This window comes from Pinus tabuliformis, chromosome J (assembly GCF_031772625.1).
Source record: "Pinus tabuliformis cultivar Carrire ecotype Pingquan chromosome J, CPIR1, whole genome shotgun sequence".
Classification (NCBI taxonomy): domain Eukaryota; kingdom Viridiplantae; phylum Streptophyta; class Pinopsida; order Pinales; family Pinaceae; genus Pinus; species Pinus tabuliformis.
In genome coordinates, this window is record NC_142295.1 from 1,514,271,688 (window position 1) to 1,514,281,889 (window position 10,202).

Consider the following 10,202-nt stretch of genomic DNA (forward strand, 5'->3'; position numbering starts at 1 on the left):
CTTGACCCTTAGTTCCTCGACCCTGTATGTGATCGCAGGCTAGCCCCCTTATTGGATCCCCCCAATCGGAGGTTCACAATCGGCGATTCCTTTTCGATGCACAACACACCACAACTGTCGATCATCGATCACCCTCTGTGCTTAGCCCCTGGTTCTTTTAGCTCTTTATGTGACCACGTGCCAGCCCCTATCAGAGCCCCTTTCTCAGTAGATCGCAATTAGGATGTTAACTTTGCGTAACAACATGTCTCAACCTACAAACACCAATTTGCGATCTCGGATGTGACATCATCCACTTCCACATGTCACCTTGTGAGTGGTGACACTTGTCACCCTATTTTGTTCCCTTATCACCCCTCAACAAGTTGAATCTGCATGCCACATGTCCTTTGTACTACCTTGTCATGCTAAAGTCAGTGCCACCGTGTCTTTAATGGATCCAATAATACCCTGCCACATGGCCCCCCTAGAGGAGAGAGGAAAAGGCCCGCCTTCCCCTGCTTTTGCGTTGATTTCCTTTGTCAAAATTTTTCTTTCCTTTCTTGGTGATTTTCATTATCAGCTTAAATCTCGACACTTTTAATTACAATTGAAACTTTGAAAAGGTGTCATTTGTTTTATTGTTGATTACGATGCACCGATATGTGATGTCGCTAGAATATCTAATATGCCATGTTTCTTGATCCTTTAATTTGTGATTTGTGATTATTCTCTGATACCTTGGACCACTGTCATTTGTGATCGCCGATTTTTGGGACCACTCGAACCCCCAATCTACAATTTTCGATATGCTATCGGACCTTCGATCTCCAATAATCGGTGATCACTGGTTTTATCTGCCCTCCCCTGTGGCTGCTTTTGGGAATATCCGATTGCAATTTGCGATGAGTCAGGACCTTTGATATGTCGGGAGTGTACCCTTGGTCCAATGTTGTGGGGGAGCGTCCCCCCCCCTCTCGATCCCGCTCCCAATCCGCACTCTGGGTGAGAGCGAAACGAGAGCGCGCTCCCTAAAAAAAATTTGCGCTCCTTGGTTTTTTTCGAATCGACAGAGGGAGGGTCACTCCCTAAAAAAGATTTGCACTCCCTGGTTTTTTTCGAATCAATAGAGGGAGTGTCACTCTAGGAGTGGTCGAGGAGCGATCGCTCCCGACTGCTCCCGGGTTATAAAAATCGCTCCCGATGGCAGCGATAGACGCTTGGAAAAAAACGCCCATAATAATAAAAAGAAAATCGCTCGAAAAAACTAAATAAATAAATAAAATATAAGAAATGATGGGTATGAAAATAAAGTGAGGGAGGGAGGGAGGGAGTGTGTGAGGGGGGGAAGAATATAAATAGACCCTCCCTCATATTCATTTCATCATTGTTTGAGAGTGAGAGTGAGAGTGAGAGTGAGAGCAAGAGAGTGAGGAGCAAGGAGAGAGCAAGAGAGAGCAAGGAGCAAGGAGCAAGAGAGTGAGAGAGCAAGAGAAAGCAAGGAGCAAGGGGAGATTAGAGGCCAATGAGGTAGGCTCTACACTCTATTCTAGCAAATTTTTTTTAATGTTCATTGCTAAATAAATAAATAAATTTTTTTCTCTATTTCCCATTCCCATTCCCATTCCATTTTTTTTGTAGATTCAAAACTTCAAATTTCAAACATTTTAGTTATATTTCTTGGAATTTTCTTCTTCTTGGTTCCTTTTTTGGTTATTATGGTGTTGGAGAGTAGAAAAGGGAGGGTTGAAAATGAAGAAGGGGGTCTTAGTGGATTTGATGAAAACCCTGGTGAGGAGGAGCTAGAGGAGAGTGAACATGAGTCAAATAAAAAAACTAAACAAGACCAAACCCCATTGTGGAAATATGTAATAGGCCTGAAGAAAGGAAAGGGGGTGGAACCACTGAATTTCATTGCCCCCATTGCAACAATAATTACACACGTTCATACCCCCATTCCAGAAAGCACCTTTGCGGGAAAAGGCCATGGGATGGAGATAAAAAAATAGGAATCAAACTTGTACAGGTGTGTCAGCAGTAGATAGAGGCAAATACATAAGGAAGAGGAGGAATCCCAATAAAAATCTAAAAAATCAAAGGGTTTCTTTGAACGAAGCTCACAATCACATGCACAAAGAACTCCTTCAACATCCTCCCAAGGTAGTGGATATGGAGGCACAGGGTCACCAAGTTTAAGGTGTAGAAACATATCAGATTTCCTTGATGAAGGGTGTAGGAATGATGCGGATTCAAAAGTTTACATGTTTCTCTATGCATGTGGGATACCATTCAATGTTCTTCACTCACCTTATTGGCACGAAATGGTTTCTGCCATAAATGATGCCCCTAAAGGATACAAAAGCCCTGGGTATGACAAGGCAAGAACCGTTGGACTTGATCATGAAAAAGCAAAAATATTACATTGTTTGAATAGAATGACAAGTTCTTGGACTGACCATGGGGTGTCCATTGTATCTGATGGATGGACAAATGTAAAAGGCAAGCCATTGATAAATGTTCTTGTTGTGTCTATTAGTGGTGCCATATTTCTTTCAGCATATGATTACTTAGACAAGTTCAAGACCGGCATCAACATTGCAAAACCATTACTTGAAACAATTAAGTGTAATGGGCCACACAATGTCATCCAAGTCATCACTGATAATGCTCCTAATTGTAAGGCAGTGGGAGCAATTATTGAGGATAAATACCCCAACATATTTTGGTTTGGGTGTTTGGTTCACACAATGAATCTTTTGATCCATGATATTGTTAAGAAAAAAAATGAACAATACAAATGGATTGGTGATTTGTACAAGAGAGGCAAAGAAATGATAAAATTTATTACAAATCATAGCAATACCCATGGCCTTTTCCGCAGTCACTCAAGATTGGAGTTGTTGAAGATTGCAAGGACTAGATTTGGTAGCTATTACCTCACCTTCATGTGCCTTTTGAAGGTAAGAGAGTCATTGGCTAGCATGGTATCAAGTCCACACTAGCAGGTATTAAAGGAAAGGGCTACAAGTGCAGCTGACAGGCAAGGTTTTGAACAGGTGGAGGAGGCCGCTCTTGATGGTATGTTTTGGGCACATGTGAGGCAAGTATTGGATTTCACCAAGCCCATTTATCACATGATTCACTCTGCGGATACAGATGAACTAGTGATTGACGAGGTGTATGAGCAGATGGATACCATGTTGGGGCAAATAAAAGATATTGTTCATAATATTGATCCCAACTTGTATAAACTAATTCATGATTGTGCGTGTATACGATGGGATAAACTTAATATTCCACTACATTGCTTGTCGTATATCTTTACGCCAAAATACTACTCTGCATCTTGGTTGGGCCAACCTACAACAGGTGGTGGGGTTAGGGTCAAACTCTAACAGGGAGGAATGTGCTAGTGTGCGTCTTGAATTAGGTAGATACTTCAGTTGCACTAGTTTGTTTGGTACCTTTGATGCAATGGAAGATAGAGATAGATTTGATGCTCTCAAATGGTGGGAATCATATGGCGGCCAGGGACTTTTGCCAAAATTCGCAAAAAAAGGTCTCTCACAGGTTGTAAATACTTCTTCTGCAGAGAGGTGTTGGAGCACCTACAGCTTCATACATAATGTGAAAAGAAACAGACTCAATGAAAACTGGGTAGAAATCTTGGTTTATGTGCACTACAACTTGAGGTTGTTGAGTCATTACTGTGATCGGGCTTATGAGGATCCAACATATAAAATTTGGGACAACCACCCAGAGGATGATAATTTGGAGGATGGCACTATACATTTTGAATAACTAGAAGCGGAACTTATAAGAGAGGAAGGTGAAGCAATAACCATGCCACCTCCATCATCCAGTAGCAGTGCTCGAGTTCTGAGTCTTGTTCCTTTGCAGTCGCCGCCTTCATCTACACCCTCACGTAGAGGGCATGTGCCTTATAGTTCTGGTCGTTGGTCTGTGCGGGAGGAGACTCCTAGAAGACCACCATGACCTGCTCATACATCAAACGCTTCTCGTGGCAAGGGCCACATGAAGTAGTAGGTAATAGATTTACAGTTTACTTGTCTTTTCTAGTTTCTATTAGTTTTCATAACTGTTGAGTCTTGACTCTTTCATATCATAATGATATTTTTTGTAAACAATATATGACTGTGACAATTTAAGTTTGAAGTTTGAAGTTGGCATTTATAACTCATTGGTAATGATTCTGAATTATGAATATGATGGTTCATGAAAGTTGTTTCATTTCATTTCATAATTCATTTTATAACATTTCATTTCATGTTAGATATTATTTCTTGTAATGGTTAAACTTAGCTTACAAGTACAACTTTGGTGATCAATGATGATAAATGATATATATTGAATTTTCAATTTTGAAATCTTGAGGTTGAAACTTTAAGATTGATGAATCATGATTCACGAGACTCAATATGTTGTATGTTACTAACTTGTGGACGTGGTTGATGAAGATTATAACTTCTAGATGATTGATGTTATATGGTTTAATGATCAATCTATGTTTTTTGTATCTAATTCATCATTCTACATGTTTTTGTTTACATATATGTATCAAAATATAAAAAATATATATATTATAGAAAAATCGCTCCAAGATTTGCTCCCAAACCTGGAGCTTTTGAAAATGTCGCTCCCATGCCTGTTTTCACTCCCGCTCCCCGCTTTCGCTCCCGCTCCCAAGTAACACTGCCTTGCTCATTTTCTTTTTGTTTTCTTGCTTTTGAAGGGTAACTTCAATTTGCTCTAACTTCTAATCCAAAAGTCCATTTTTGGACTTCCACATACCGTTGGAAATATTATTTCGAGAACTATCCAGTGGAGAGGGTCAAATTTAGCTTTCTGAGATTTTGTGTCTTGGAATATGGCTTCAAACTTCACTACTCTTTTTCACTTCGGGCAACTGAAAACACATTTAGCAGTGAGTGACAACATTGGCTCCAATTGGGGACAGTTCCTTATTGGCAAGGTGCTGAGAACCTACAAACTAGTAGCCTTCACCATTGGGCATGGAGTCAAAAAATATAATTAATCTATACATCTAGAAAAACTCCATGGGACTTTGTTTGCAGATAGTCCTTTTCTCATCAAACTGAAATGCTGAAAAGTAAATTCTATCAACTGGAAAGTAAATGCTCAGCTAGTGATCTAAAAATCACTTGTGAGTGATCTTAGTAAATTAATGCAGGTATTACAGACTCATGTGCTGGTGTATGTGTCTATTATCTTAGGCAATGGATCGATAAGATTGAAAAATAAACAGACACTGGAAAACAATAAAAGAAACACAACAAGCAAATTCAAAACACAACAATTTAATAAGGAGTTCACCCAATCCTCCTGGGCTACATCTCCTGGTCCAGCTTTCAGTGGTGGCCTTCTTTTATTGTGTCTTTAAGTAGAGTTTTTACAATGAGGAGCTCAATTTGAGTCTCTTGTAGTAGATGATGATTAGTAGGGTGGTACTTGGATTCCCCAAGCCACTAGAGTACACGGACTCCCCCTTACCAAGTCTCGACCTCAACTGGTATTAATGGGATGAGTCCAATTTGGTACTCAGTTCCCAACCGATATCCTCACAAGGATTTGCTCAAACCTCTCAAGCCTTCTCGGTTCTATCTGCTCGATGCTACCTTAGCTCTGTAGGTCAGCTCAACTTTTGTTCTCTGCTTCTTGCTTCACTCTCTGTTTTGTCTCTTCTGTCTCACTATCTTCCCTGTCTCTGTTCTCTGTCTATTCATGGCTTAAAGCCAATCCGTCCCTTGACTATTCGGTTCTTCTTCCATCCCTTCGGTTCGCCTGCCTCTGTTCGGTTGGAATTCCCTACTTCTATTTCATCGCCACTATGTAACGTGTTAAGAAATTTACTCGAGAACACAAATTAATTACGGAGAATTACTGAGAAAAACAAATATAAAAATAACCAGCAATAACCATAAACACATGAACACACATGTTTATCTGGGAAAACCCCAAATCTGGGGAAAAACCCGATCATAATGAAATTTCATTATCCTGGCCATAACCCTGGCCAATCCGACCAAGTGAGCCTTCACCGCTCACCTCCAGGCCTTTTATTACAATGAAGTCCTTCCAGCCTTTTATAGACCCCATTACATATAATACCACGGGCAGAATACCATGGGTGCACAATACCATGTACCCCAAAACCATCATTGTTTAACCTCCTTTGACTCTATTCTGAGTCGAGTTTACTTAATAATTCCCCCCTTAAACTTGACTTGGGGTTCCTTGACTAACTCCAACCAAACCTGTTAAGTGAGACAATCCCACTCACTCTAGCTCTTACCCACCTCAAAGTTTTTACCCGGGGTATTGTTAACTAGACATTACCCCTATCACCTAGGTCTAACCCAGACTTTACTGGTGATTACCCAGGGGTACACATGCCTTACAAGGTTTACAGTAGTATGCCCATTTACATGCAATAACTTTGACTTCATTAATTTTTTTTTTGTTTATTGCTGCTACGATTCTGATCCATCCTCTCTCAATTTGATTTGCTCAAAAACTTCTATCAAACCACTCCAACTGCGAGCTCGACGAGAACCTCGTAGATTCCAGCATCGGTGGCCTCACGTAGCAGAAAACGAACAATTTTAATATTACCAAAGGTATCTCTCAACCTTCTTTAAATAGCCTCATGAATCTCGAATAATTCGTCAGCATGTTCCAAACCGATAAATATCGCAAATGCATTGCGATCCCTGGCAGTTACGGCAGTATCTTCCGCACATTCTCCTTGAGGTTCTTCCGCGTATGATTGTTCCATGACTATTTTCTAGACCCAGATCTGCTACATTGATCTCATCAGGCACTATAAACCCCTAGCATCAAAGAATCCCTTTGAAGCCAATATCTGGCTTTGATACCAGTTGTTAAGAAATTTACCCGAGAACACAAATTAATTACGGAGAATTACTGAGAGAAACAAATATAAAAATAAATAGAAATAACCATAAACACATGAACGCACATGTTTATCTGGGAACACCCCAAATCTGGGGAAAAACCCGATCATAATGAAATTTCATTATCCTGGCCAAAACCCTGGCCAATCCGGCCAAGTGAGCCTTCACTGCTCACCTCGAGGCCTTGCATTACAATGAAGTCCTTCCAGCCTTTTATAGGCTCCATTACATATAATACCACGGGCATAATACTATGGGTGCACAATACCATGTGCCCCAAAACCATCACTGTTTAACCTCCTTTGACTCTATCCCGAGTCAAGTTTACTTAACATAACGTTTCACAGGAGGTGGCCACTTGTCCTGTCACGAACTGAGCACTAGCTCTTCCTTGAACGGTTCGTTATTTCGGTTACTTTGTGAAATGATTCATCTGCAAGCTCAACAGTCAAATCAAACTTCAAACTTTTATGTGCCGTAGTTTATTCCCCCCTCCAAATTGGTTTCCCATCGGGTGCAATCTTCGTCGTTAGATCTGGGGCCTCCAAATCCTATGGTTATCGCTCTTATCGCGCGGTTGACTTGCTTGACCGTTAGCCCGTGATGAGAGCAATTTTCTCTCTCATCTGCCAGACACGCGTCACTCGGTGTATGGAATCGCTTGGTCCTCTGACAAATCCACTTACTGCCTGCCCGATATTTCGCCGGTTTTGGAGCGTGGGACCTACCTTCTATTTTAGCACTTTTCCCACAGTTTCTTGGCTTCCCTTGCGACTGTGCGCTTGGGGCTTTTCCTTTTCGAGGGGTTTTTCCCAGGGATGCGTGATTCAGAAACAACCTCCGTTTCTGGGTTTGAGCCTCCCAACTACCATTTTTGTGCCATGCATAGTCCCCATGGGCCAATGGTCATCGCGCTTTGACTGAAGGTCCTCATTGCTCCATGTTGGCTGCAACTTTCCATTATACAGAGGTTATTTCTGATAGCTCGTTGTCTAGAAGATTTTGAAGTCTGTCATGATTTGAAACAGTCATAGCTCTCTGATAATTTTCATGGATCCAATTTGGATCACGGGCTTCCCACTAAAAAAGATTTTGGACCACCAAAAGTTGGTTTTTAAGCATCGACTAAGTGAGGATACGACTATCTCACTTGTCCAATCTCTATCCATTTTGCACTGCTCGGCTTTGAACCCCAAAGCCCAATTCTGAGGTACTCAAAATCTCCCCTGTGCATCGTTCTCACCTTCCTATCTAGAACTGTCTTCCTGCAATTCATTAAGATATTCAGGTAGTAGGTCATCAATAGAAGGCAATTGACTCTCTTCTTTGAGATCCTCAATTAGTGAAGGTTCAAACAATCTCAAGCTATCTGCATTTATGACTGAGTAGTTGTGCATGTAAGTTGGTAGATCAAGGCGAAAAGCATTCTCACCAATTTTCTCAAGTATCTTGAAAGGTCCAAACCTAATAGGCTTTAGCTTTTTACCTTCACCTTGCATCCTGTCCCTACTGATATATAGCCAGGCTTGATCACCAACTTCAAAACTATGCTCCATCCGATGCTTGTCATGCCTTGCCTTGTATTTGGCCTGGCTCTTTTCCAACTGTCCTGTACTGCCTGGTGGATCTCTTGGATTTGTTCAATGAACCTAGTTGCCTTGTCCACATCGCTGCGTCCCTCAACTATTGTGTCCTTACCAAAGACAAAATCCAAAGGTGACCTTGGTGTGAAACCAAAACAAGTCTCAAAAGGAGATCTCTATGTAGAAGAATGTTTGGCTCGGTTGTAAGCATGCTGCACAAATCACAAATTTCCATCCCAAAGCTTAGGATGCTTTCTACAATATCCCTTGAGTAACTGGATCACTGTCCTGTTGACTACTTCTGTCTGGCCATTGGTTTGTGGATGGAAAGCTGTGCTTTTCTTCAGTTTGGTGTCCATCAATTCCCACAGACTTGACCAAAACTTTCCCACAAATCGAGTATCTCGATCAGATATAATGGAAGTGGGTAATCCAAAATGAACCCATACATGTTGAAAGAACAGTTTTGCAGTTTGTTCAGCTGTAATCTATCTATTACAAGGTATCAAAATACACATTTTGCTAAACCTATCCACAACAACATACAGATAATCATGACCTTTCCTAGATTTGGGCAGTCCTCCAACAAAGTCCATGGAAACACTTTCCCAAGGATGAGAAGAAACTGGTAATGGAGTGTACAAGCCTAGTTTTCTATTGCTGGGCTTGCTTTTAGCACACATAGTACACCCTCTTACATATCTAGAAACTGTCTCATTCATTTTTGGCCAATAAAAAAATCCGTTGCAGCTGTGCAACTGTTTTACTTACCCCAAAAGTGACTTGACATTAGAGAAGTGTGTGCTTCTCGAATTATCTTTACTCTTTTAGTTTGTGGAATGCATAGCTTCCCGCAATGGTATAAGAGTCGGTCCTTAATATTAAAATCCAATTCTTCTACTCGTTTGCCTTGAATTAAAGTTGCATATACGTCTTTAAAGTCTATATCTTGAGCATATTGTTCAATTTAGTTTTCATGTGGCAAAGAATTATGCTTAAGTATAGTAGATGCATTTATAATGGGTCTAGATAACATATCTGCAACTTTATTGTGTATTCCCTTTTTATATCTAATGACTAAATGAAACTGTTGTAGAAAACCCATCCATCTATAGTGTCTTGATTGCTGCAACTTATTTTGGGAGTGTAGATATTGAAGTGGTTGATGATCAATATGTATTATTGTCTCTTTACCCATTAAGTAATGTTTCCACTTTTTCACACTTTGTACTAATGCATACAATTCTTTATCATATGTAGGATAGTTAACTACTGCAGAATTAAATGTCTCAGAATGATAACATATCGGTTTACCGTGTTGTATCAACACTGCTCACATGGCATAGTCACTGGCATCCATTTGGATCTCAAAGCGTCTTTGAAGATCAGGCAGTGCTAGTATTGGTGCTATACTAATCTTTTCTTTCAAGGTGTCAAGGGCTTTCTCCTTTTTACCTCCCCACTAAAACACCTTGTTCAATCCTGTTAAAGCATGTAAGGGAACTGCAATTAAGGAAAAGTTAGAAATGAACTTTCTCCAATGTTGTGCTGCTCCTAAGAAGCTCCTAACTTCTGTAGCAGATTTGGGTTTAGGCCAGTTTACAATGACTGCCACCTTAGAGGGATCTATCTTCAATTCACCACCCCCTACTATATGCCCCAAATAATTCGAATATGTTTTGCC